At 41.9% G+C, this 27131-nt stretch overlaps 1 non-coding gene across 1 annotated transcript; it reads left to right on the top strand.

Moving 5' to 3' along the window:
- Nucleotides 1-16627: 16627 nt before the first annotated feature.
- Nucleotides 16628-16702, top strand: Trnap-cgg (transfer RNA proline (anticodon CGG)). The gene has a single exon. It is a non-coding gene; the product is annotated as a tRNA-Pro (tRNA).
- The last annotated feature ends 10429 nt before the right edge of the window (nucleotides 16703-27131 follow it).

Here is a 27131-nt window from a genome sequence, read left to right as displayed (position 1 = left end):
AATTTCAACGCCAGCCAATAAACGGAGCCGCGCGGCCTAGCCGCACGGTCCAAGGCACCTTGCCACGGTTCGCGCAACTTACCCTGTCAGATGTTTGGCTCCCTCGGGCATGGGTGTGTGTATTGTGCATAGCGAAAGTTAGTTTAAGTTAGCTTAAGTAGTGTGTGGGGCTACCGACCGATGACCTCGGCAATTTGGTCCCACAGGAACTTACCACAAATTTCCAATAACACAGCAGGATGTTTCCAAATTTCTGCCCCTCCACAGCTTCACAAGTACCATATACTATACTACAAGTGCTGCTAGGTGACGGCACAGTACACCAGAGTATACCAGACAGCGTCCTATACCGATGCAATTTCGTTATCTATGTATTTCCAGCACATCGATCATAGTGGAGAATTTACGATTACTACTTGTCATCTTTCCTCGTGTGGATAGGTGTCACAGAGTCGTATTGGATTCGTAGGATAATGTCGGAGATCGACAGATTTCCTCCACTCCCCCCCCCCCCCCCCCCCACACGCACATTTTCCTTCACCAATCCTCCCTGCAACACCAATATTATACACGGCACACATCCAAAAGTATGAGTTCTCTCCAGATGCCTCCAGATCCGTTCATGTCGAGGAAGGTGGTACCTCTTGTCGGTGTATAGTAGACGTGGGAATGTTGTGGTAATATAAAAGACGGTTGAGAAGAAATGTGTGGTTTATACATGATGCAGCTCCAGTGCGATGGAATTTGAAACATTTCACGTAAATCAACCGTGCTATCTGTTCTGATGTATTATTCCACTGTCTGGAGTCAGTACCAGGAAGGTACTGGCATGAGAGAAATGATCGTAGGGCATAAACACACACACACACTGATGGTTACACGGTTCTGCATCTCAAAATTATATATTACTAATGCCATACAGTTTCCAACGTATTACTTGCGCGGACTGCAACACTCTTAATACTTTAATGCAAGACATATTCGTCCAACATCAGATTTACAACAACCCCGCAAGTTTCCTGCCCCAATCACTACGGTGAAAAACTTAAAATGATAAACCTACTTCCTCCTACACTATACTAGGGTCTTTGGATGGCATAGTCAGTGCGTATCCACTACTCGAGCTGATTATAAACCAACTATAACAAAGACCAGAACAGCTGTACTGTCTCCTAGGAAATTAATGTATTTTGTATGTCTTTTTGTAAGTCAGGCACACGTACCTACAATCACATTTCCCGCGTCAGTCGTGCATATCATTATTAGTAGTAGTATCGGTTTTGAGGGATGCGGTTATGTTTCACTAGGAAACAGAGCGAAGAAAAGACCACATGAAATTTTCTATACCTGATACACTGAGGTACCGCCCGCACTCTGCTACACGAAAATGCACACGAAGAAGCGGAAACTTCCTAAGAAGGAGCAAGCACTACTATCAGTAGACAAAGTCTGGTTGCTGTTTATTAGCATCACCGTAGCTTAGTAGCATTCCCCTTGCACAACACGGAAGTCCTGGTCAGACGTTAGGTAGATTCAAATGGTTCAAATGGCTCTGAGCACTATGGGACTCAACTGCTGTGGTCATAAGTCCCCTAGAACTTAGAACTACTTAAACCTAACTAACCTAAGGACAGCACACAACACCCAGCCATCACGAGGCAGAGATAGGTAGATTCGCTCATGTGCAGGATAATATAGCAATTTCGTCCTAACACCACATCTCTCATGTATCCCCCTCCCCTCACACTATTAAAGGTAATACGTGTGACATTGGTCAATTCTCAAAAGAATGCTCTTGGGAATCGATTAAGTCTGATAAATGCATTGATTCTTCACGTTAATACTGAAGGAATAAAATTGCTTATGAGACCCAGCCATAATTCTGTTATATATATATATATATATATATTCGACTGCATTTTTAAGAACACAGCTATGGATTGTGATAAATGTGTATTGCTTCTGTGTAGTACTTGTGTCGCCATTGCTGGAATATGGTTTACGAAAACCCACGTAGTTTGCAGGGGCGCGGGGAGGGTTTAAGTGAATGGAGGCAGAGCGTAAGTTTTAAGCTTTTTTCAGTCTTGAGTGTCTGGGTACCTCCAACCCATGCCAGTTCCCCACATTTCGTGGAACTTTTTCTCTAATTGTGTGTATTCTCACTCAATTCAACTAATTTGGCAAGCTTTTTTTGGCGCGATAACATATCCCCCCCCCCTTTGAACCATGGACCTTGCCATTGGTGGGGAGGCTTGCGTGCCTCAACGATACAGATAGCCGTGCCGTAGGTGCAACCACAACGGAGGGGTATCTGGTTGAGAGTGAAACGTCCCCTTAGAACAATTTATACACGACAGTGCTTAAACTGACATACAATATTTTTAGCGCAACGCAATCTGACTTTCAAAAATCCCTACAAAAGAATGGCCCTGACTAACATTAACCTATACCCTTCACAAATCACTTACCTCACAAAAATCTTCGTTACTCAAGCTACAGCGAAGCAGCAAGCGCCACTACTGCCAGCTAAATAACAGATTCAAACTACGGAAGGCACTAACTACTAGTAGGCATAGTTAGCAAATGAAAGATATTAATAGAGAACAAACAATGTATTTACCTTAATAGTCATAATATATATATAGCAGTTCATGACAAATTACAAAACTCCGCCATCTCTCTCCCCACATCCACCACTGCTGGCGGCTCACCTCCAACTGCGCAACGCTACGCGCTGTTCACATCCAGCTGCCGCTGCCCAACACTACAATGGCAGACAACAATGCAAACTGGCCACAGACTACACACAGCACAGCCAGTGATTTTCATACAGAGCGCTACGTAACGTTGCCAATAAGAAAACCTAAACAGCCTACTTACATAGCCCCCATGCTCCCCACAAAAAATTTTACAAATCGTTTTGGGCAGTGGCCAATAATGATTTGAAAAAATTTTTCATAATTACAATAACAAAGATATCAAATGCACACACTTATTTATACAATGTTGGTCAAAAGCTAAAATTTTCTCAGTCCGTAAATATAGTCCTGATCATTCATCATAATAGCAATTACAGTTTTTTTTCACAAAGTCTCGTTAGTAAAAAAAATTGCACACAGAAGTAGTGGATTTCCATGCAGTCTTGAAGAAGTAGTGGTGTCCTTCCAACGGAAAGACAGTGCTGACTCTTGACATGCTGACAGGTAATGGGCCACAATGGAGCAAACCCACAGCAGAGTCATTCGAAGTTCTGAAGAATATTGGTAGGTAGGTCATCACAGAGCAGACCCACTGTAGTCCTGGTAGAGAGTATGGTATTGGTGGGTCATCAAAGGTGTAGACCCACTGTAGTCCTTGTAGAAATAATGGTATTGGTGGGTCATCAAAGGTGTAGACCCACTGTAGTCCTTGTAGAAATAATGGTATTGATGGGTCATCAAAGGTGTAGACCCACTGTAGTCCTTGTAGAGATGGCCAGCAGCCATCTGCAGCGACTGTGCAGGTGCACAATCACCATCGAAGAGTCTTGCAGAGAAGATAGCAAGTCCATAAACCAACACTTGTGCACTCACAAAGTTTTTGGAATTTTTCTTAGAACCAGCAATGCTGTTAACCAGTCCCTTGCTGAATTATTAACACACGTGCAAACACTAACAGTCCCTACTTCTCACATATTGTCCATATACTATGACCAACAGAAACGTGTGCAGTGAAATGTAACTTACAAGTTACTAATATGATGAACTGGTGTCAATTACCATTTTATAACATGAGAATACAATTACAAAGGTACAAAATACATCATTAAAGAACATAACAATACAGATAACATTTGTAGTACAGGTTTTACAACAGAATAGAAATAAACGTATACATCAGTGTTACAGGAATTATGACATAAGTAAATACATAAACGATCAGAATAACTTGCGAAACATCAACTTCACACATGAGCATTAAAACAAAACAGAATAAATAATGTCTAAGCATATTTATAAGGTAAATAACATATTATTAATGCCAATTATATTTGAGGATAACAGTATTCCTCATCATAATGAATATAGCTTAGTATTAGAAGAAGAAAAAATTCTATGAAACTACACAGAGACAGGAAGAAAACAACTACACAAGGGTACACAAACACATAGTGGGATAACACAAATGGAATGGACAGGGTTTGTTTTCAGTGTAACATTTGGTAATGCAGTCCACCCCAAAACTTCATTCCATATATCTTTCCTCTTATTTCATCCTCTGTTTCCACCAAAAAAATTCTATCTAAGCATGCTTTCTGTATTTATATGTTCACACATTTCTTACCTCATCATTTATTTCCAAGAAATTCAGTAACGGAATAATTTTTTTAGATTTTGTTAGCACTCGGCTAGCAAAACATTGGTTTTCTGAACAGTAGTGTCATTTTCTATGGCTTCTTGAAATAAGTGGGCACCAAGACCGACTTTAGAAGAATCCATGCTAAGGCAGAAATCTTTTAACAGATCTGGATGAGCTAGTATTGGCGCGTGAAGTAACGCTTCTTTCAAAGAATTGAATTCCAACTGTGCCTGTTCGTCCCAGTTCCAAATAGTATTTTTTTCCAGTGAGAGAACAAAGTTTTGGTGTAACTAGAATTTGCATATTCAGAAAACGACGATAAAAATTTACGAGACCTAGAAAACTGCGGACTTGTCTTTTTGTGGATGGAACTGGAATGGCTCTGATTGCTTCTAACTTTTCAGGATCGGGCTGAAAGCCTTCAGAATAAATAATATGTCCCAAAAACTTCCCCTTTGGCCTACCGAATTCAGACTTTTCCAAGTTAACTGTAATTCCAGATTCTGCAAAAATACGTAACAAACTGTTGAGGATGCGGTTATGTTGTTCCCATGAAGCTTCTGCTATTAGAATATCGTCCACATATAAGGTGATGTGACGTTTTAAGAACTCAGGTAATATGGAATTTAACCCGCGAATGAATGCTGCCGAAGAAATGTTCAAACCAAAAGGAAGTTTCCGAAACTGATAACAAACGCCGAAACAAAGGAAAGCTGTGTATTTTCTGCATTCTGGATGAAGTTCAATCTGATAAAAGCTGGATCTGAGATCAATGGAAGACAACACTTTTACACCATTAAAATTTCGAAGAAGTTCTTCCATCGTCTGCGGCCTGTCTGTTTCAGGAATAATAATAGTATTGATTTGTCTCGAATCTAAGACAAGCCTGATCGATCCATTTTTCTTCTCAACGACATGTAACGGATTGTTGTATGAGCTTACTGCAGGCTCAATAATGCCCTCGTCAAGCATAGATTTTATTTCTGTTCTAACACGGTCCCTATAATGTGCTGGAATTACGTATGGTCTAACACAAAATTTAGTATGCTCACGAACACGAAATTGGTATTGAAATCCCTTGATTGTTCCTGTTTTGTGAGTAAAAACTGTGGAATGTGCTTATAAAATCTCAAAAAGGTCCTGCCTATCAGTGTCATTACAATTCTCAATTGTTTGAATTTTATTCTGGATTAACTCATTAATTTCAAATATGCCGTCGATATCATCCCAGTCAGTACTCGCAGAGTGATTGTTAGTGTCTAATTCCGTACAAAATTCCGAACTGTTGTCTAACAGAACGTAAAGCCGATTAATTTCCTCATCATGGTTTGAGAGCCAGTCTTCAAATTTCAAAGCTATTGACTTACCTTCTTTCTCTAAACTTACTTCAGCATCGTGAAAGCTTAAGATTGCTTTGTATTCATTTAAAAAGTCTACTCCCAGTATAATTTCCGTCGACAATAATGGAACAATAAGAAAGTTCATAGAGAAGCTGTGGCTTTGGCAAAAGAATTTTAAGTTGGTTTGTTGGCGTACATCTACACTTTTTCCAAAGATTGCACCTTGTAATTTAATCTTACGTAACGGAAGTGTGGGGCAATCGTTCGATTTGTTGCATTTGCTAAAAGCTGTTTCACTAATTACAGAAAGGGGACTGCCAGAGTCAAGTACTGCCGTAAATTTTACGTCATTTACAGTAATGTGAATCACAGGATACGCAATGTTGTTATGTTTCACGTCGTGTTCCTGGAGTAAGATGTCCCTAATGTCTTCCATTTTTACGTAATTACTAGCTACGGCAGCTGTGACGTCAGTTTCATAAGTACGTCTTGTGGCTACCAGCGGTGTGAGTCATTGCCTATTGTCTCTTTGTTGGCGCGCGTCGTTATTGGGATTTGGAGACCTAACTTCTACAAATTCACCGTGACGAGAATCCCGCCAGTTCTGATGTAGTTCAGGTCTGTCGTTACGATCATATCGTCTGTCATCATGTCGGTAGATTTCATAGTTTCTTTATTGTCGGTCACGTGGTGGAGAATTTCTCCCTGAGTCGTAACTGCGCGCTGGACCGTTGCATCTAAAGTTATTCTGTCTCCCTTGATAATAATTGTTTTGGTTCCCATATTGTCTGTTTCTCTGATTGTCTCTGTGATAGTCATTACCGCGGAGAGGTGATCTTTCCCTGTAATTATTACTACTCTGCCAACGGTTGTCATACGGGTGGTGTCTGTTTTGGTCACGATTTGTGTTGTGAGAATAGCCTTGTCGTGTCCAGTTATTATTTCTTTCATCGCGGAATTGCGACGGATGTGACCTGTAGTTGTTGTGTTCCTGTTTTCGCGTTATGCGATTGGCAGTGTCAATTTATAGTTCTTGTAACAGTCCCTGAAAAGCTTCAATGTCGTCTTTGCAACGTCCTGCTAACATAATATGTCGTAAATGTTCAGGCAGTTTGATTAAACAAATGCGGATGAGTTCTGAGGGGCTGTATGGGTTTGACAGGTACTGATTCTTGTGCAACATGTCTTCGAAATGTTTCTCAAGACTGGAAAATTCAGATTGTTCGAAATGTTTCATCATTATGATGCCATGTTTTACTCGGTCTTGTGTGGCTTGAGACCAATATGCTGAGAGGAAGGCATGGTAAAATTCTCCTTCACTGTGGCAATCGTGAATGACCGATCGCATTCTTACAGCTGGTTCATTCTCTAAGTAGCCACACATAAATTCTAACCTGTGCTCCAATGACCAGTTGGGAGGGAAACAATGAGAGAATTGATGGAGCCACGCTTGTGGATGAATGTCGTTGGCAGAATTCTTTCGGCGAGTAGCATATCGGTCATTGTTACGTCGTGTCGGCGGTTCCATCTCAAAATTCGGTGTACCTTGCCAATTTCTTTCATAATTACCGAAATGCCCTGTGTTATTATTTTGTGGCTTTTCCGTATTTCTAAGTTCCTCCTCCCATGTTGGAGCGCTAACACACTGCTTTCGTCTTCACTGTCATTTCTCAGTTTACTTTGGAGCCTAGTATTACGTTTTTCACACGCCATTATTGTCACAATATTTCACACGACAACACAAAAGAAACACAATTTGAAGAGCAAAAATTAGAGAACACATTAACATAGAACTGAAAATAATATCTAGTTAATTGCAAGCGCATCTGCGAAATACTTGGTGCAAATCTACATGCATGCCACAACTGTTTTACTGTGCAACAATGAAAAACCACAACTACCAAGGAAATTCTCTCCTATGAAACGTCCCCTTAGAACAATTTATACACGACAGTGCTTAAACTGACATACAATATTTTTAGCGCAACGCAATCTGACTTTCAAAAATCCCTACAAAAGAATGGCCCTGATTAACATTAACCTATACCCTTCACAAATCACTTACCTCACAAAAATCTTCGTTACTCAAGCTACAGCGAAGCAGCAAGCGCCACTACTGCCAGCTAAATAACAGATTCAAACTACGGAAGGCACTAACTACTAGTAGGCATAGTTAGCAAATGAAAGATATTAATAGAGAACAAACAATGTATTTACCTTATTAGTCATAATATATATATAGCAGTTCATGACAAATTACAAAACTCCGCCATCTCTCTCCCCACATCCACCACTGCTGGCGGCTCACCTCCAACTGCGCAACGCTACGCGCTGTTCACATCCAGCTGCCGCTGCCCAACACTACAATGGCAGACAACAATGCAAACTGGCCACAGACTACACACAGCACAGCCAGTGATTTTCATACAGAGCGCTACGTAACGTTGCCAATAAGAAAACCTAAACAGCCTACTTACAAGAGGCCAGACAAACGTGTGGTCCTGAAGAGGGGCAGCAGCCTTTTCAGTAGTTGCAGGGGCAACAGTCTGATGATTGATTGATCTGGCCATGTAACAATAACCAAAACGGCCTTGCTGTGCTGGTACTGCGAACGGCTGAAAGCAAGGGGAAACAAGAACCGTAATTTTTCCCGAGGGCGTGCAGCTATACTGTATGATTAAATGATGATGGCATCCTCTTGGATAAAATATTCCGGAGGTAAAATAGTCCCCCATTCTGATCTCTGGGCGGGGACTACTCAAGAGGACGTCGTTGTCAGGAGAAAGAAAACTGGCGTTCTACAGATCGGAGCGTGGATGGTCAGATCCCTTAATCGGGCAGGTAGGTTAGAAAATTTAAAAACGGAAACGGATAGGTTAAAGTTAGATTCGGTGGCAATTAGTGAAGTTCGGTGGCAGGAGGAACAAGACTTCTGGTCAGGTGAATACAGGGTTATAAATACAAAATCAAATAGGGGTAATGCAGGAGTAGGTTTAATAATGAATAAAAAAAATAGGAGTGCGGGTAAACTACTACAAACAGCATAATGAACGCATTATTGTGATCAAGATAGACACGAAGCCCACGCCTACTACAGTAGTAGAAGTTTATATGCCAACTAGCTCTGCAGATGTTGAAGAAATTGATGAAATGTATGATGAGATAAAAGAAATTATTCAGGTAGTGAAGGGAGACGAAAATTTAATAGTCATGGGTGACTGGAATTCGACAGTAGGAAAAGGAAGAGAAGGAAACGTAATAGGACAATATGAATTAGTGCTAAGAAATGAAAGAGGAAGCCGCCTGGTAGAATTTTTCACAGAGCATAACTTAATCATAGCTAACACTTGGTTCAAGAATCATGAAACAAGGTTGTATACATGGAAGAACCCTGGAGATACTAGAAGGTTTCAGATAGATTATACAATGGTAAGACCGAGATTTGGGAACCAGGTTTTAAATTGCAAGACGTTTCCAGGGGCAGATGTGGACTCTGACCTTAATCTATTGGTTATGAACTGTAGATTAAAACGGAAGAAACTGCAAAAAGGTGGAAATATAAGGAGATGGGACCTGGATAAACTGAAAGAACCAAAGGTTGTTCAGAGTTTCAGGGAGAGCATAAGGGAACAATTGACCGGAATGGGGGAAAGAAATACAGTAGAAGAAGAATGGGTAGCTTTGAGGGATGACATAGTGAAGGCAGCAGATGTTCAAGTAGGTAAAAAGACGAGGGCTAGTAGAAATCCTTGGATAACGGAAGAGATACTGAAATTAATTGAAGAAAGGAGAAAATCCAAAAATGAAGTAAATGAAGCAGGCAAAAAGGAATACAAACGTCCCAAAAATGAGATCGACAGGAGGTGCAAAATGGCTAAGCAGGGATGGCTAGAGGACAAATGTAAGGATGCAGAGGCTTATCTCACGAGGGGTAAGATAGATACTGCCCACAGGAAAATTAAAGAGACCTTTGGAGAAAAGAGAACCACTTACATGAATATCAAGAGCTCAGATGGAAACCCAGTTCTAAGCAAAGAAGGGAAAGCAGAAAGGTGGAAGGAGTATATGGAGGGGGGATGTTCTTGAGGACAATATTATGGAAATGGAAGAGGATGCAGATGAAGATGAAATGGGAGATACGATACTGCGTGAAGAGTTTGACAGAGAACTGAAAGACCTAAGTCGAAACAAGGCCCCGGGAGTAGACAACATTCCATTAGAACTACTGACAGCCTTGGGAGAGCCAGTCCAGGCAAAACTCTACCATCTGGTGAGGAAGATGTATGAGACAGGCGAAATTCCCTCAGACTTCAAGAAGAATATAATAATTCCAATCCCAAAGAAAACAGTTGTTGACAGATGTGAAAATTACAGAACTATCAGTTTAATAAGTCACAGCTGCAAAATACTAACGCGAATTCTTTACAGACGAATGGAAAAACTGGTAGAAGCTGACCTCGGGGAAGATCAGTTTGGATTCCGTAGAAATGTTGGAACACGTGCGGCAATACTGACCCTACGACTTATCTTAGAAAAAACATTAAGGAAAGGCAAACCTACGTTTCTATCATTTGTAGACTTAGAGAAAGCTTTTGACAATTTTAACTGGAATACTCTCTTTCAAATTCTGAAGGTGGCAGGGGTAAAATACAGGGAGCGAAAGGCTATTTACAATTTGTACAGAAACCAGATGGCAGTTATAAAAGTTGCGGGACATGGAAGCAGTGATTGGGAAGGGAGTGAGACAGGGTCGTAGCCTCTACCCGATGTTATTTAATCTTTATATTGAGCAAGCAGTAAAGGAAACAAAAAAGATGTTTGGAGTAGGCATTAAAATCTATGGAGAAGAAATAAAAACTTTGAGGTTCGCCGATGACATTGTAATTCTGTCAGAGACACCAAGGACTTCGAAGAGCAGTCGAACGGAATGGACAGTGTCTTGAAAGGAGGGTATAAGATGAACATCAACAAAAGCAAAACGAGGATAATGGAATGTAGTCGAATTAAGTCGGGTGATGCTGAGGGTATTAGATTAGGAAATGAGACACTTAAAGTAGTAAAGGTGTTTTGCTATTTTGGGAGCAAAATAACTGATGATGGTCGAAGTTGAGAGGATATCAAATGTAGACTGGCAATGGCAAGGAAAGCGTTTCTGGAAAAGTGAAATTTGTTAACATCGAGTATTGATTTAAGTGTCAGGAAGTCGTTTCTGAAAGTATTTGTATGGAGTGTAGCCATGTATGGAAGTGAAACATGGACGATAAATAGTTTGGACAAGAAGAGAATAGAAGCTTTCGAAATGTGGTGCTACAGAAGAATGCTGAAGATTAGACGGGTAGATCACATAACTAATATTGAATAGAATTGGGGAGAAGAGGAGTTTGTGGCACAACTTGACTATAAGAAGGGATCGGTTCGTAGGACATGTTCTGAGGCAAAGGATCACCAATTTAGTACTGGAGGGCAGCGTGGAGGGTAAAAATCGTAAAGGGAGACCAAGAGATGAATACACTAAGCAGATTCAGAAGGATGTAGGCTTAAGTACGTACTTTGAGATGAAGAAGCTTGCCCAGGATAGAGTAGCAAGGAGGAGCTGCATCAAACCAGTCTCAGGGCTGAAGACCACAACAACAACAACATATTTAGTCGCATTTCCATCAATTTGTCGTAATTATACAAGTTTTTCCTCGATTTTACCGATTTTATGTCGTTTCTTCAATTTCTATTTTTTATATTTTTCAACATGTATGTCGTTATATTGCTGGCGTACCCATGCGTTGTTTGATTTTATATGACGATATCTGTGTGTCCTATATAGAAGCCTACTAAAAAATTCTAGGAATTCCACTCTTCCCGATGATCTACATGCATGCATTTTGGATGGGAAGATCATAAAAAGTATAGCAACAATCGCCTCGTATCTAGACGAGGGTCAACGAGCTGTGCTGATTGGAAACTCGTCTGGAAACAAATCCGAATACCGCTGTGGCACATGGGATAGCTTGTATGCTCACCCACGTAGCATTGCACTTGATGGAAACTCAAAGTATGGCACAGTACTACAAGTTTATCTGACTACCACTCTATCGTGTAGGGAACTGCAACAGGGAATTGAAATGTGTACAGAGCTGATTTTTGCTGATGCTCTGATATTTTTTTCGTAAGAGTATGCTCTCACTGCTAAGCAGATTAGCTTCGCTACTACTTTTGTTTATACTTTCCAACTCTGATACGACCTCACAACCATGCCACGACATCTACAAATTGGAGAGTTAAGGGATTTTTTAATCCTAGTAATAAGTTATTCGTAACTTGTATTCACTTCGGACCTCCAGCCGGAACATATCGTTATATGGACACAATATTTTCGCGGTCCACGTGACCGCCATCTTCAGATGCGTGGGTCGTCGCACTATCTCGCCGGAACTTAAGTCAAACACGCCGTGGCGGCTCCTTCATGCACCGACCGTGGGTCCACGGCACGTGTTCAAACATAGCTGCCGTCTAGCGACAGGCAATTCGCCCTGGTGGTGAAAGCTCCCGGAAACAATTAATCGATATCAAACACTACTGACAGTTTTTGATGACTGAAACAAGGACCGTTGTTTCATAATGCCAAACAGAACCGTGTTCCAACACTTACTTAAAGGATACCCCTTATCTCTGTTTATAATATTGTCAGATAGACGGATTTCAATGGCTTCTTTTACTACATAGTCCCAACACCACAACGCAGGGGCAACCACTTGTGTGTCATCGCACAACATTTTATGTCCTTCGGTAAGACAACGTTCCGCCACTGCAGATGTAGAACAATGGATAACTTCCGTTTAATATGTTTTGGTCTACAGGAGTCATGATGGGTCATTAGGACATAGTGTTTATCTTAAGCCCATGCATACGGAACGGGTATCTTCATACATCAACTTGTTATCCATCGTACCAACGCAACGGGGTCCTACGTACATTGGTAAAAAGAGCTTATGCCACAAGAACTGGATCATCTAAAAGCTGTTTCCAAGCAAAATGGTTAGAGTGACAATTAACTCCGTTGAGCTGTACAGACTCGACCTACGCGGAACCAACAGAAGATACACGCATATCGGTGGCATTGCTACGTTCTGCGGCGAGCATATCTTCAAAGCTAGGAATAATTGTAAATATATTTGATATTGAAAGTGTTTTCCGCCCACCAGCTATGACCAAAGCTCTGCTGGGCTCAGTGAAGGGTGATTTGGGTTTGAGAAAGCCCGCGGTCTAAAAGATTCCCTTCAATTGTGGGAAAGGCTGTATAGGACAGACGATTCGTTCGGTCCAAGAACGTTGCGCGGGACGTCATTGTCAAACGCGTTTGTTTCAGCCAGAAAAATCTGCAGTGGCGGAACATTTCCTTGCTGAAAGACATAAAATGTACGATGACACAGAAGTTTTTGCCCCTGCGTTACGGTGTAGGGACTGAGTAGTGAATGAAGCGATTGTAATCCGTCTATCTGACAATATTATAAACAGAGATAAGGGTTATCCTTTAAGTAAGAGCTGGAACCCTGTTCTGTTTGACATTAAGATATGAAATGTCGTGTGACCAAGGCCTCCCGGCGGGTAGGCCGCTCGCCTGGTACAAATCTTTGTAGGTGACGCCACTTCGGCGACTTGCGCGTCGATGGGGATGAGATGATGATGACAACGCAACACCCAGTCCCTGAACGGAGGAAATTCCCGACCCAGCCGGGAATCGAAGTCGGGCCCCTTCGATGGCATTCCGTCGCGCTGACTGCTCAGCTGTCGGGGCTGAATGATATTAAGAAACAGCGGTCCTTGTTTCGGTCATCAAAAACTGTCGGTTATGTTTGATATCGATTTATCGTTTCCGCGAGCCTCTCGCTAGAGGGCAGTTACGTTCGCGCAGGTGCGGTGGACCTAGGGTTGGTGTGTAAAAGGGCCGCCGCGGCGAGTACGATTTCAGTTCAGGCGAGACAGAGAGACGGCCTACTCACCTGAAGATGGAGGCCAGGTGGACCGCGAAAATGTTGTTTCCGGATGACGGTATGTTCAGGTTGGAGACCCGACATGAATACGACCTGTTATTACGCCGGGAAAGTTTAGAGAGCCACAAGTTATTTGTTAGTTGGCATTGTGTCGACTGCAATTACCTCCCTGGTTCGAGTATAATGACTTTTCTGGAGACTACAAATCTACTCTGTAGGAATCAGCATAAGTTTCGAAAAAGACGATCGTGTGAAACCCAGCTCGCGCTATAGGTCCACGAGGCTCAGAGGCCCATAGACACGGGTTCCCAGGTAGATGCCGTGTTTCTTGACTTCCGCAAGGCGTTCGATATAGTTCCCCACAGTCGTTTAATGAACAAAGTGAGAGCATATGGAGTTTCAGACCAATTGTGTGATTGAATTGAAGAGTTCCTAGATAACAGAAGGCAGCATGTCGATCTCAACGGAGAGAAGTCTTCCGAAGTAAGAGTGATTTCAGGTGTGTCGCAGGGGAGTTCGTAGGACCGTTGCTATTCACAATATACACAGATCAGCTTCTGGAAGTTCACTGAGGCTTTTTGCAGATGATGCTGCGGTATATCGAGGGGTTGTAACAATGGAAAATTGTACTGAAATGCAGGAGGATCTGCAACGAATTGACGCATGGTGCAGGGAATGACAATTGAATCGCAACGTAGACATGTGTAATGTGCTGCGAATACATAGAAAGAAAGATCCTTTAGCATTTAGCTACAATATAGAAGGTCAGCAACAGGAAGCAGTTAATTCCATAAATTATCTGAGAGTAGGCATTAGGAGTGATTTAAAATGGAATTATCATATAAAGTTGATCGTCAGTAAAGCAGAAGCCAGACTGAGATTCATCCGAAGAATCCTAAGGAAATGCAATCCGAAAACAAAGGAAGTGGGTTACGGTACACTTGTTCGCCCACTGCTTGAATACTGCTCACCAGTGTGCGACCCGTACCAGATAGTGTTGATAGAAGAGATAGAGAAGATCCAACAGAGAGCAGCGCGCTTCGTTACAGGACCATTGAGTTGTGGCGAAAGCGTTACGGAGATGATAGATAAACTCCAGTGGAAGACTCTGCAGGAGAGATGCTCAGTAGCTCGGTACGGGCTTTTGTTGAAGTTTCGAGAGCATACCTTCACCGAGGAGTCAAGCAGTATATTGCTCCCTCCTACGTACATCTCGCGAAGAGACCATGAGGATAAGATTAGAGAGATTAGAGCCCACACAGAGGCATATCGACAGTCTTTCTTTCCACTAACAATACGAGACTGGAATAGAAGAGAGAACCGGTAGAGGTACTCAAAGTACCCTCCGCCACACACCGTCAGGTGGCTTGCGAAGTATGGATGTAGATGTAGATGTAGACAGTTCCCCTCCCCTTATGTATAGAGTGCGCACTCGCAGGAACTCAATTTATAGACGAACAGATAGCAAGTTATGCGTGCGACCCGCAACCGTCCACTGCTGGCAGTTCTACGCACCTTACAGCTATGCATGCATATTACCAATTCTCGATTACAACTGCTTAGACGTTATTTGCGACAGTGCTACGGTCCCACAAAGAGCGAAAATCTTTTCGCAAATCGATTCTGTAGTGGATGTAAGCACTGTTAAATTCATCTTGTTAAAGTGCGTAATATTGTGTATGCAAGTTATGTTACCGATATTTTGTAACAATATTTTTTAGTTTCTTAAGTAATAACAACAAACTATGGAATCCTGCTGTGCCTATTACACCTCCTCTAATACTCTTAAAGATCCACGATGACAGCACATAATCATCCGAATTTCGCTATTTTGTGTGTCAGATGTCTGTCGGAGGCATAGGTTAGCCGAGAGCGCTAATGCGTTGCTTCCTGGACTCGGGTAGGCGCGCCGGCCCCGGATCGAATCCGCCCGGCGGATTACCATAGTCGCTCGGTATGCCGGCCAGCCTGCATGTGGTTTTTAGGCGGTTTTTCACATCCCGCTAGGTGAATACCGGGCTGTTCCCCACATTCTGCCTCAGTTACACGACTCTCAGACATCTGAACACGCTCGCACTATTCCATTAATTACACTCGACGCAGACAGCAGGGATACACAAATTCCGTCCTGGGGGGAGGGGGGGGTACAGGGTGGCGGCAGGAAGGCCACCTCTTCCCACTAACCTTGCCAAATCCGTTCCCTAACAATGCCGACCCCACGTCAGCGCGGGACATGGCACCAGTGAAAGAAGAAGAAAGAAGAAGAAGATGTCTGTCGGATAGATGGAGACAGTCAACTGCAGTGCATGTTGCAGTCAATCGTCCCATATCAACTTTGTTTTTCCTGTCCCATCCTTTCTCTGGTACGCTGTTGATTACCACATAATGATTGAGGGAAACCACTTGGTTGATTTGGGGGAAGCTTTGGCGGAACACTGGGTACCTGCTACTTTTTGCTGTGTAGCATGGTGTTTAATTTAGTTGTCATCACTTTCAGATAATTGTTTGGAAGTGTTCCTCAGTTCTACAGACTCGTCCTGTTTCCATATTCTGCGATACCCTACATAAGTTTTCTTTTTATTTTCATCAGTAAAATAGTAGTATGAAACTTCCTGGCAGATTAAAACTGTGTGCCCGACCGAGACTCGAACTCGGACCTTTGCCTTTCGCGGGCAAGTGCTCTACCAACTGAGCTACGGAAGCACGACTCACGCCCGGTACTCACAGCTGTACTTCTGCCAGTACCTCGTCTCCTACCTTCCAAAATTTACAGACGCTCTCCTGCGAACCTTGCAGAAGAGTGAAAATCTCATTCTGGAAACATCCCCCAGGCCATGTCTCCGCAATATCCTTTCTTTCAGGAGTGCTAGTTCTGCAAGGTTCGCAGGAGAGCTTCTGTAAAGTTTGGAAGGTAGGAGACGAGGTACTGGCAGAAGTAAAGCTGTGAGTACCGGGCGTGAGTCGTGCTTCGGTAGCTCAGTTGGTAGAGCACTTGCCCGCGGAAGGCAAAGGTCCCGAGTTCGAGTCTCGGTCGGGCACACAGTTTTAATCTGCCAGGAAGTTTCATATCAGCGCACACTCCGCTGCAGAGTGAAAATCTCATTCTGGAAGACAGTAGTATCTCTTCTTATTTCTACAACCTGACTTGTTTTGTCAATTGCACCTTCTGGCGATGGTCATCACCAGAACAGTAATCATGTGCATGACAGAAAAATGAGGAAACAATGCTCTTCAAAATGGGCCACTGAGTCTTCCGCTATCACGTCATTGTGGAAGATGAATTAACTGTAGAGATCATCACCTTCAGATTGCTGTTGGAATCGCTCTGTAATACCGCAAACCTTTCCAGTTTCCATAAGTTGCGATGTCTTCAACATTTTTGTTAATAAGAAACATCCCCTCTCTGTTGTATTTCTACCAACTTGTGTGTTGTGGAAGCTGCACAGTTTACACTATGCGACATTCAGCTTTCTGTGAGACTCAAAGGATCGAAATGTGTTAATGTCATTTTACCAGCTGACACAGGCCTCGGAGTCATGGTAAAAAAACAAAGTATATGGTAGTGTACAAAGCTGTAGTCATACACTGCCGAAAAAGCAATGCATTAAACTCCTTGTGAAGGACCAATACAGGAAACCTCTTTAGGGATTGATATTATGTTTGATATGGTCTTCCTACAACACAGTCGACAAAACATTACACAGATCTGTGCAAGCGACTTCGAGCACAGTGCACGTGCTTCAGTGGGGCGATATATGTACATGTAATATGCTCGACATCAACGCACAGACGGTATTTTCTTTTCAGATATATTGGAAGAGAGAGACACAGTAAAATCTTATAGAAGGTTCGTTCAGAAGGAGTGGTATTCTTTCTTTCTGTCGCTTACGCCATAGTCCCACAGCAATTGCAGGGTTGGCGTGGTTACAACGGATTTGGAAATGTTAGTTTAAGGGGTGGCCAGATGCCCTTCCTGCCGCCACCCCGTATCCTCCAGGAAGGCATCAGTGAACCCCAACTGTCTGCGTGTGCGGACGTGTTTCTAATGTCTGCGACTCGTGTAACTGAGGCGGAACGTGGGGCCAGCCCGGCATTCACCTAGCGGAATCTGGAAAACCGCCTAAAACCCACATCCAGGCTGGCTGGCACACCGGCCCTCGCCGCTAATCCGCCGGGCGGATTCGATCCGGGGCCGGCGCGCCTACCCGCGTCCAGGAAGCAGCGCGTTTGCGTTCTTAGCGACCCTGGCGGGTGTAACTGGTTAAAATTTGTATTCACATAGTTCTCACAAAACTACACCGATTTGGCTCATGAAACTAATACAAATCGGCTGTATCTATTCTTATGGAATCATGACTGTTTTTATTATTATTGTCATGACTGTGTGTTTAAAAAGTAGCTGTTACCGCAATATGAAATATTTCGTAACCTCTAATTATAAAGTAAACACCACTTGAATTTTAGCTTGTTGTAGAACCTAGAGATGATAGTGCCTTTTTTTCTGAAATGTGAGTAGATTACATGAGACATTCTACGATGACCTAATTGCCTCCAAAACTACTACACAAGAAGCTGCTGTATGACAGAAACTTCATGTACATGTCAGTAGAGAGGAGTTATGCAGCAAAAATGACAAGTGTAAGCAAGCAGATGATAGCCGGTTTCGATGTAATAGAAGAAAGAGACAGAGGGATGTGGTGAAATCTTATAGCAGGTTCACTTATAAGACATGCTCTCACGATATGTTTACTAAATGCAGGTGTGAGATAGCTTGGTATTGAAAAACGGGATGTGCCATGGTGTACAGCACTGCAATGTCATCTTGGATTATATTGTTGTTGATGAATGTAAATTATATTTCTTTTCGACATGTAATCTAATGGCGTGGAAGACTGTATTCTCTAATGTTATTTCATATGTGTGAAACGTTTGTAATACACATGTTCTTGACATTTATTTACAGACAGTGTCCCTCAAGCTGAAAGATATTGCTTAGTATGGATTTTCTTTTTCTTCAGAGTTTAAATTCTCGCTTTTTCTTTACTCCAAAGTCGGATTCGAAATAACAAGGACCTGACCTCTGAATTTCGGTCATACGTAATTGGCGGCGGTGTACTTCATAAAAATAAGATGTTTATGAACCCGAAAAAAGTCAGTCCATAAGTTTAAGTAAACGCAATCAGCAATACAACAAGAATCTTTTTCAAGGAACTCCTCGACAGAACAGAAGGAGTGTCCAATGAAGAAACTCTTCAGTGTCGATTTGAAAGCGCGTGGATTATTGCTAAGATTTTTGAATTCGAGTGGTAGCTTATTGAAAATGGATGCAGCAGTGTACTTAACACCTTTCTGGACAAAAGTTAAGGAAGTCCGACCCAAATCCTGGTTTGATTTCTGCCGAGTAATGACTGGGTGAACGCTGCTTATTCTTGGGAATAAGCTAATACTGTTAACAAGAAATTACAGTAAGGAATATATATATATATATATATATATATATATATATATATATATATATATATATATATATATATATATATATATATTGAGAGGCCACTGTCGAAATACCCAGACTCGTGAACAGGGTTCGACAAGAGGTTCGTGGGGTTACACCACTTATTGCCCGCACCGCCCGTTTCTAATCCAAAAATATCCTTTCAGAATGGGAAGAGCTACCCCAGAATACAATACCATACGACATAAGCGAATGAAAATAAGCTAAGTAAACTAATATCCGTGTCGAACGGTCACTTACTTCAGATACCGTTCGAATAGTAAAAATGGCAGCATTAACTCTTTGAACAAGATCTTGAACGTGGGCTTTCCACGACGGTTTACTATCTACCTGAGCACCTAGAAATCTGAACTGTTCAGTTTCACTAATAATATGCCCATTCCGTGACATTAAAACGTCAGGTTTTGTTAAATTGTGTGTCAGAAACAGTAAAAACTGAGTCTTACTGTGATTTCTTCTCTTCTTCTGTAGTGGTCAATCCAAGGATTGGTTTGCAACAGCTACAATGGCAGCTTGTCTCCATTCTGTGAGTCTTTCAGCTTTTCTCTTCATTTCTTTATAGGTGTTACATCCCACATCTCACGATTTGATCCATATACCTCAGTCGTGGTCTTCCTCTTGGTCTTTTTCCCCTCGACATATCCCTATATGATTGTGTTCAGGAGTCCTTTATGTGAGAAGTAGAATTGCTCAAGCAAAGGCTGCTTTTAACAAGAAGAAAAACATCTTAACATCTAAGCGTATCAGTCTTGAAATCAGGAAAAGATTTTTGATATCATATGTGTGGAGTGTGGCATGCTATGGATGTGAAACATGGACTCCCGGGACAGAGGAAGACCAGAAGCTGAATTATTTTGAAATGTGGTGCTATAGACGCATGCTCAAAATAAAATGTATCGACAAGGTCACAAACGTGGTTCTGCAAAGAGCAGGTGAGAAGAGAAGCTTCTGGAGTTTCATTGTTAAAAGAAGAGTGCAATTTACTGTGATTTAGCGTTAGTTTAGTTTCTACAGACCATGAACTTAGTTCATGAACTGCACTATTTGAAGTCGAGCCAATGTTACACACAACATGCTTTACTACCAAGCTAATGTCATCAGCAAACAGAAATATTTTAGAGTTACCCGTAATACTAGAGGGCATATCATTCATGTACAGTGAACTGTTTTCATAATGGTCACTTTCGGTGGCGATGTGGGGACGGTCGAGTTTCACAGAAACAGATTGCCGATGCAGCTGCACCAGACCAGGGGTCACTGTGTAGGGCGGGTGGTGAAACTAAATTTCCTTTTATGTTAGAGAATAATCGCTGAACTGAGTAGCCGGGCCCCGTGCCCTGCCTGTGGCGCAGTTGGGCAAGAGTCTGCTCTAAAGCCGGGTTCACACAGGCAACAAAAGTATCGCCACTGCTAATGGCGAACTGCAGTTGCTTTGTAGTTGCATGTGTGAACTCCTAGTTTTCGGTGGCGCCATTTAAGAAGCGCAACTTTTGTCACGCCACAAAAAGTTGAACTTGGTTCTACTTTGTTACGCCATTTTGCCTTCTCCACAATCGTGTAATGTCATTCGATTGCTACCTCGCGGCTGGGTTCAAACCTTTCTAGTGCGTATTCGTTCTCAGATAGTGCTTTTGTTTGTGCGTTTGTTATTAAAATGCAGAAAAAGTGGTCAACAGCGACAATTATGAGATTCTTGGAGGTGTACCAAGAACGAGAATGCCTTTGGAACCACAAAAGCGAATCATACAAAGACAGAAATTTGAGAGATGCTGCATTAATTGAAATAGTAAACAGTATGCGTGAATATGTACCTGGAATTGATGTAGCTACAACAAAATTAAAAATTCGAAGCATTCGAAATGCTTACATGAATGAACGTAAAAAAAAGTACTGAAATCACTTAAGAGTGGTACGTTTACAGACGGTATTTATAAACCCAGCCTTGCTTGGTTTGAAGCTGCAGACCGGTTCTTAAAACATGTAGTCGAGACAAGAGAGACTAGAAACACTTTGGTAAGTAATATTTTACATTTATTATGTTTCCAAAATAATAATATGTACAGCCATTTAATCAGCTCAGGCAGGTGACGCCATTTTGCAAAATGCGCAATTACGAAGAATTTGTGGCGTCCTGTGTGAACGGTAGCTCACAGCGCCACTTCAGAATGACTTGACTTCTGGCGATACTTTCGTTGCGTGTGTGAACCCGGCTTAAGATACAGCAGGGCCTGTAGCTAACAGATGTGGTGCAAGCAGTCTGCCAGTTGTAAAAGCAGTGGACGTTTGTAAAAGCGATTTGGAGACTTCTCTGGAATTTCGTTGTTGTTCCAGGGCTTTCTGAGAAATACTTAACAGATTGCAAGAAATGACCTCTTCTTGCATTTTTGCCACCATATTACTGATTCCTGCAGTCTGGTGACAGTATATCAGTGCCACCAATGTGGAGCACCAGCAGCAAGATAAAACACGCCTTGCAACGTTACTTTCGCGTTCTCGTCAATACGGTAGCAGAATGTTTAAGTTCAGCCACTGTGAAGACGGAAGATCCGCGATTCGGAAGGTGAGAACTGTGTGGTAAGTAGCGGCAGGAACACAACCACAAAATGACGCAGCACTAACACTCCAAACCATCGACTCTCGGAGAGAGATTTAAACCGTGTTCAACCTAATGGTAAAGTATCGAACTATTTTTCTCTGAATCATACAGTTTGGGGAAAAGCAGTGAGAGTAATTACTTTTGCAAACCTTTTATCAGGCAAAGCCTGTTATAACAATAAACCGCTTCGCTTAATAAAACGGCCGTCAGACCAAATCGGGCACAGTGTCTACACAAAAAGATGAAGTCAATTTTAGAACTGAATAAATAACTACTTTCACTTACTACGGTCACTTGGCAGTAAGTGCTATTAATCCCACTTTCTGTTACTTATGGAATTTATCACTATACTTTAGTAATTATTTAAAGAAGACACACATATGTTTGAACAAGGATACAAAAAAATATTAAACTTATAGCTATCATTCATATGACCACAACTATTATTTAACACGACTAAATTTCATTTCTTTAGGACTGTTATTTGATAACGTTTATTAACACCACTATTTGTCTGGCTTTCTTTGACATGGAGAAGCAACACGAATAATTACTGTTAAGATTGTTGCAGTTAAACAATTACGTTACTTTACTTTCAGAAATACTATTGAAAACTTTTCCTCATGGCCACGCAAAGCGGTGGCCCTTAAACTGATACGTGCTAACTTTAGTATTTAACAATGATTTTCAGAATTTACTACCAAAAAAGAACTATCGCCAGTAATTTACTATTAGTCAAGCTTCAATAAACATCAGGATACTCGGAATAAATTCGTTTCGGTAAGGGCCGTACTGAGGTAAATGACATACGAAAATCACGGTTAAACACAAAGGTACATTTAACACTTATGTTCAACTGATTGAAGATGGATGGATCATACTGTGATACACTTCTAAATAAAGTACTTTGCCTGTTACTGATGTCGAAGGTGGCGTGAGGCGGTGCTGCGTAGCAACATTGCGCAGGTACGGCTCTTGATGTACATAGCTCTGTCTTCCTGTTGGTGGTGAAGATAAAATTGCAAATTTCTGAGCTATTAATTTATTGTCGTACTGCGCCAATCATGTAGAACACGCCCGAGGCCAAAACCCAGTCTTGCAGGTAAATTCGGGCCTCTAGTGCTGACCAACGTAATGCGTATTCCCCACTTGCAGGGCAGCTACCGACTGTCCGAGCCACTTGCGCACCAATTCTCACTAGCGCACCACACCACCTTTTCCATTGCACTACAGAACGGAGTTCCGTTCTACCTATGATCCGTACACCTTTTCAATTTACACTTCTGCTTACAAAAACCCTAAGTATGAACCATCTACAACTGCATTACAGCATGTACATACAAAATTGACCTAATTAATTACAGTTGTACTTGAAATATTACATAATTATTTACAAAACATGTTTTAATACATTTATTCCACCTACTGTGGGGCGGCGGGTGGAATTATATGTTTTATAAATGTTCCTATTATTTATGCTGTCTTTTGCCGTTCTCAACACTGGCTCTCTAACTACAATATTGGCAACCAGAAAGTGATTAGCAAAACTTAAAGCCTGTAATTAGAATTCCTACTGTCCACTTCATCTGAGAAATACACTTATAGCTACAGCTAGTAGCTCTGAGGAATTACGAGATTGTCTGGGATTCATAATCAAAAACGATTCTCTAAAAATGTTCACTATATTCTGAAAGTCACAGACGAAAAAGAATCCACACAATACAACTAACAGAGCAGTTCAGAGTCTAATGCGCTGATGCAACTATAACTGTTCAAATTAACTGTTTAAGTGAATGGTCGCCATAATTTGATGATAATGTTCATCAAACACCAGGCTAAATAATGGTAGAATGTCTGTCTCGCGGCGGCACCTGAAAACACGACATACGCAAACTGAAGATAGATCATTAAAGTCATCCCAGAATTAACACTTCACTCGATAACGATTTCATGGTTACACGTATCCCGAGTAACTTATTACGGCATCCGAGGCTGTTTATAGCAATGATACCGACGCAACGCGACTCCCGGCACAGGTGGTGTGCTAATCAGCGTCTGGAGATAACCGGGGCCTCCTTCTCTCGCGCAGCGTTCTTATAAATAAAGCCGCGGTGCGGACGGCTAAGGGAACGCCTGATCAAAATTGCTCTCCCGACTAGCCGCTGGGTTAGTAATGCACCACTTTAAGTTATCGAATAAATCATTGCTTCCTTTGCTGATGGCCTGTAAAGCTCTCAATTTAAATGTGCAATCAGCACACAGGTAAGTAATCATAATAAAAGTCTGACGTGGCTAAGTCAAATATTTTGGGCGAGAGAACTAATTTAATTACACTACACGCAGTAGACGAGCTCTGAACTTGCTCTTTGGAGATACGCTATCGCTATAGTTTTATAATTATTCAATTGAAACTTCTCACATCTTTATGATTGTAGCGGATCTCCCTTCTACTTAAATTTAAACATCCTAGCCTTATTTATTAGCCTACTTAATCTATCTTGCTTCCTTAATTTTTAAGACAAAAACCAGAAAATATTGAATTTCAACTAGAATCTTAATTTGTGAGATCCAGAAGACTGTTTCTACTAAATTATTATGAAAAAGGAATCTAAATATAAATTTTTAAGTCTCTAGCTCTTTTGTGTTGCGCCAATGATTTTTACAGAAAAACGTCCAAATTTCGAAAATGGTTAAGGTTATTGAACTGAAATTCAACACATATTGATTTAGTATTACTCCTGACATGCTAGAAACGTTTCAGGTTATTTACTTCATTTTTAAAGTATTGCGCAACATTTATGACGTCAGAGCTAGTTACAGCGGACTAGGCTGGCACACAATGGAAAGACTGATGAGAATTTTATAATGCGTGAGTAGGCAGCTTCCCTACACAGTGTATCAGAATTTCTACAATGTTTCCACAACTCTCCAGAATTCTTATACGAGACACTCACAGAAACGTTACGATACCGGAAACAGTGCGCCCATTGGGTCCCCAAACAGTTGATAGAGCGGCATAAGAAAAATCGGGTCAGTGGGGGCTACGAGTTTCTTGGGTGACGTGAATCCGAAGATCAGGATATTCTGAGCTCTACTGTGACTGGAGATGAAACATGGGTCGCTAATTCCACGCCTGAGGCAGAGACACATTCGTCACAGTGACGTCACACTAATTTCCCATTTCCAATTAATTCAAGCCCACAATTCTGGAAAAAAACCTCATCATATTAGTAGTTTGGGACTGAAAAAAACATCGTTGCGGTCGAATTTCATACCCAGTGGAAGGCCATCAATACAGATCGGTATTGTTAGACCATAAAGAAACGGAAAAGTAGGACTGAAAACAAAAGGACAGGAATGTGACGAGAGAAATGTGGTTATTGCACGACAGTGTCAATGTTCACATAGACTTAGCCACCGAGGCACATTTCGTTAGGATATTTTGGATCACCTCCTGCGTTCCCCTGATTTGGCGCCTTCCGATTAAAATCTTTTCACCTCCCTGAAAAGAAGCTGTGCCATGGATCACCATTTGCACTGAGCGGGATGGTTATTACATCGAAGAATAGTCAGCAAGTGTATCAACGATACACCGCAATTTCTAAAAATAATAAAACAAATCCATTACACTTACTTTCTGAATTTGCCCCGTATAATGGCTCACGTCTTGGGCGAGCATATATACGAGGGATACCAGTTCGATGTTACACGGAGTACGCGAAGAAACTTGCCCCCCTTCTTACAGCGGTGTACCGTAGGTCTCTAGAAGCGTTCCAAATGATTGGAAAAGGGCGCAGGTCATTCCCGGTTAAAGAAGGGATGTCGAACAGATGTGCAGAACTATAGACCTATATCTCTAAGGCCGATCAGTTGTAGAATTTTTTAACACGTATTATGTTCGAGTATAATGACTTTTCTGGAGACTAGAAATCTACTCTGTAGGAATCAGCATAAGTTTCGAAAAAGACGATCGTGTGAAACCCAGCTCGCGCTATTCGTCCGCGAGGCGCAGAGGGCCATAGACACGGATTCCCAGGTGGTTCTTGACTTCCGCAAGGCGTTCGATACAGTTCCCCCACAGTCGTTTAATGGACAAAGTAAGAGCATATGGACTCACACATCAATTGTGTGATTGGATTGAAGAGTTCGTGGATAACAGAATGTCATTCTCAATGGAGAGAAGTCTTCCGAAGTAAGAGTGATTTCAGGTGTGCCGCAGGGGAGAGTCGTAGGACCGTTGCTGTTCACAATATATGTAAATGACCTTGTGGATAACACCAGAAGTTCACTGAGGCTTTTTGTGGATGATGCTGTGGTATATCGAGAGGTTGTAACAATGGAAAATTGTACTGAAATGCAGGAGGATCTGCAACAAATTGACGCATGGTGCAGGGAATGGCAATTGAATCTCAATGTAGACAAGTGTAATGTGCTGCGAATAAATAGAAAGAAAGATCCTTTATCATTTAGGTACAATATAGCAGGTCAGCAACTGGAAGCAGTTAATTGCATAAATTATCTGGGAGTACGCATTAGGAGTGATTTAAGATGGAATGATCATATAAAGTTGATTGTCGGTAAAGCAGATGACAGACTGAGATTCATTGCAAGAATCCTAAGGAAATCTAATCCGAAAACAGCGGAAGTGGGTTACGGTACACTTGTTCGCCCACTGCTTGAATACTGCTCACCAGTGTGCGACCCGTACCAGATAGGGTTGATAGAAGAGATAGAGAAAATCCAACGGAGGGCAGCGCGCTTCGTTACAGGATCATTTAGTAATCACGAAAGCGTTACGGAGATGATAGATAAACACCAGTGGAAGACTCTGCAGGAGAGACGCTCAGTAGCTCGGTATGGGCTTTTGTTGGAGTTTCGAGAACATACCTTCACCGAGGAGTCAAGCAGTATATTGCTGTCTCCTACGTATATCTCGCGAAGAGACCATGAGGATAAAATCAGAGCGATTAGAGCCCACGCAGAGGCATACCGACAATCCTTCTTTCCACGAACAGTACGAGACTGGAATAGAAGGGAGAACCGATAGAGGTACTCAAAGTACCCTCCGCCACACACCGTCAGGTGGCTTGCGGAGTTTGGATGAAGGTGTAGATGTAGAAGGGGCCGGCTAGAAGGCGACGCCACGAGGAACTGCAGCTGCTCTCCAGGCCCGATCTCGGGCACAGCTGATTACGAATGCGCTATAATTCTAATTTCATTTGAACGAAATTAGTCAAAGTTACAGACTGAAGTCCATGAAAATGTAACAGTTGATAAAGGATGAACCGGCTATGTGGAAGTGGCAAACAGAACAAGCTAACGAAGTAACTTTTGGACAAACAACAAAGGATTTATTA

The sequence above is a fragment of the Schistocerca cancellata genome, unplaced genomic scaffold (genome assembly GCF_023864275.1).
Source record: "Schistocerca cancellata isolate TAMUIC-IGC-003103 unplaced genomic scaffold, iqSchCanc2.1 HiC_scaffold_754, whole genome shotgun sequence".
In the NCBI taxonomy this organism is placed as follows: Eukaryota; Metazoa; Arthropoda; class Insecta; order Orthoptera; family Acrididae; genus Schistocerca; species Schistocerca cancellata.
Note: the sequence above shows the minus strand (reverse complement) of the source record. Positions and strands in the feature narration are given on the sequence as shown.